Here is a 2,641-nt window from a genome sequence, read left to right on the forward strand (position 1 = left end):
CAGCCCCCCGCATGAGGGCACAAACAAGGCTTAGGCCAGCGGGACCGTGTTTTTGGTAACCGGGCACATGTAAGCCTCCCCTTTGTCCCACCTCCTCCTCGCCCCTTGCGTTGTCCATGCCTTCTTTTGTATTGTAAGGTGTCCTTCAGGAGGAAGAGAACTCATGTCTGGGGCTGGCTGCAGCAGATGCCACATGCACATCTTTGGGTACTAAGCAGGGATGCCTTCACACTTGCTTCACCTTCAATAAGCTCATCTCACCGCCTGAAAGCCCACGGCCAGGGAGCATGCCAGAAAGCCAGGAGACTCTCACGACAATAAGAAAGCAGGCGGTTCCTGCTCCAAGGTATCTGAAGAGAGCCACGACAGCCCTGACAGGAGACAAGCCCTTGCTCTGCAGCTTTCAAATGTGCAAGTTTGGGGCAGAGACAAAAGTGGCCGGAGTGGCTGATACCCCCGCGGGTTGTGCTGCCATTCAGAGGGACCTTGACAGGCTGGAGAGCTGGCCAGAGAGAAACCTCCTCAGGTTCAACAACRGCAAGTGCCCAGTCCTGCCCCTGGGGAGGAATAAGCCCAGACACCAGGACAGGCTGGGGGCCGACGGGCTGCAAAGCAGCTTGGCAGAGAAGGCCCTGCGGGTGCTGGTGCACAACCAGTTGACCATGCGGCAGCAGCATGCCCTTGCGGCAAAGGCGGCCAGTGGTCTCCTGGGCTGCATTAGGAAGGGTGTTGCCAGCAGGGGAGGGGGAGGGAGGTGCTCCTTCGCCTCTGCTCAGCCTTGTCCAAGAGCCCCGTGGAGCGCTGGCTCCAGCTCTGGGCTCGCCAGCMCAAGAGACACRTGGAGCTACTGGAACGTGTGYGGGCGAGGGCTGCTAAAATGCCGAAGGCACTGAAGCCTCTGTGCTCTGAGGAAAGGCTGCGAGAGCTGGGACTGTTTTGCGGAGGGAAGAGAAGGAGGAAGTGGGGATCTTTTCAGTGCACATCATTATGTGAAGGGAGGGTGTAAAGAAGACAGAGCCAGCCTCCTCTGCCTGGTGCCCGAGCGGCAATGGGCACAAGCAGAAACACAGGCATGGCAATGGTGCGGCAGCGGAGGTGCCGGCGGCCGGGAGACTCCCCTTTGCTCCTGCGCCGCACCCGCACGCGGGGCTGCCCCGCGGCCGCGCCGGCGCATCACAATGTGCCGCAGTGGCATCGCAGTGGCCACGGCCACGGCCACCAGCGGGTGCCCATTGCGGCACCGTGCCATTGCAGGGCAGCACGGGCAGAGGCAGCTCTCAGCCCGGCGCTACTGCTCGGCAAAGGGACACGCGTGCAGCTTCGCGCAGGTCTGTCTGGCCACAGCGCCATGGGACAGGTGAACTGCTGCGGTGCCCGGGGCGCTCCCGGCCCCGCTGCCCGCTCGCAGGCAGGGCCCAGGTGGGGCTCCTGGCGCCCGCCTCGGGCTCTGGAGCAGGGCGGCCTCCCGGTCCCTGGCGCCGCTCGGCGCCTTCGTGTCGACCAGGAGCCCCCAGCTGCTCCTCAGCCAGCGTGCGCAGGTGACCCGGCACCAGCGCACCCAGCACCGGCACCTCCTGCTCTTCGTGCACGCCATCGCCTTCGCCAGCTTCAAGTAAGGCTGTGCATCCCCCCCCTCCTTCCTCCCTGCCCAAGGCTCTGCCCCGGCAAATGGCTCTCCCAGAGCGGGAGGACGGCTGCGCTTGCGCCCACCGCGCACGCCCGCGCTCCCTGCCTGCTCTTCCTCCCCGCAGATGCGGCTCCACCTTCCGGCTGAAGCACCGGGTGCGCCTCAGCGAGCTGTGGGTGCTGTGCCGCGAGGAGGCGGTGGCGGCGGCCAGGCCAGAGGACGAGGAGGAGGTCTTTGGCCTCAAGAGCAGCCAGAGCCTCATCCTCGTCTGGCCCACGGGCCTCTGCGTGGTCACTTTTGGGTGAGTCGGGGGCACACGTCCCAGGGCCGGCACGTGTGCCCGTCCTGCACCCCGGGGCTYGGCCCTGTCCCGGGCACTCTGCCTGCGCGGGCCAGAGCCCTTTGGGGCCCGTGTGTGTCCGGAGGAGGAGCAGCAGCAGCGTGGGCTGAGGCTGTTTGTGCCTTGTGCTGCAGGTCGCAGGAGGTGAAGCAGCTCTGGCTGGACGCCATCCTCAGGTCAGGCCTGCTGGGGGATTCAAGCTGCCGGTGGCGCCAGGGTGGAGGGTGGGGAGTGCTGCCGATGGAGCTGCCTGCAGAAGTGCCCACATGGCGGTGGGGCAAAGGTGCACCCACTGCCACGTGGAGCTCCTGGCGGAGCAGCAGGAGTGGCTTTGCCTCGTGCTTGCGAACGAGCAGCAAGCCCCGGGAGCTGTCAGCACAGCTCGCGGCCTGCAGGTGTGGGGACCCTGAGGAGCCACTACTGTGTGTCTCCAAGAGGAGGAGGCCCATGGAGAGCAGGAGCCAGGGCATGAGAGAGCTTGTGCTCCCAGCCGGCGCTGCTGCAGGCTGTGCGGGCTGCGGGGCCCTTGGCAGCGCTGGGCTGGCTGGCAGGAGAGAGAGCAGCCAGGGCTGGGGCTGACAGAGCTTTTTGTGCGCCCTTCCCTGTGCACAGGCAGAGCCAAGGAGGCCCGGGAGCCAGAGTCACCCGCCTGCCCTCCCTGCGGCTCCTCACCA

At 65.9% G+C, this 2,641-nt stretch overlaps 1 pseudogene; it reads left to right on the forward strand.

Moving 5' to 3' along the window:
* The first annotated feature begins 1,668 nt into the window (after positions 1-1,668).
* Positions 1,669-2,641, forward strand: part of LOC112961847 — a 4,966-nt pseudogene continuing 3,993 nt past the window's right edge.

The sequence above is a fragment of the Apteryx rowi genome, unplaced genomic scaffold (genome assembly GCF_003343035.1).
Source record: "Apteryx rowi isolate R43461 unplaced genomic scaffold, aptRow1 scaffold_1399, whole genome shotgun sequence".
Classification (NCBI taxonomy): Eukaryota; Metazoa; Chordata; class Aves; order Apterygiformes; family Apterygidae; genus Apteryx; species Apteryx rowi.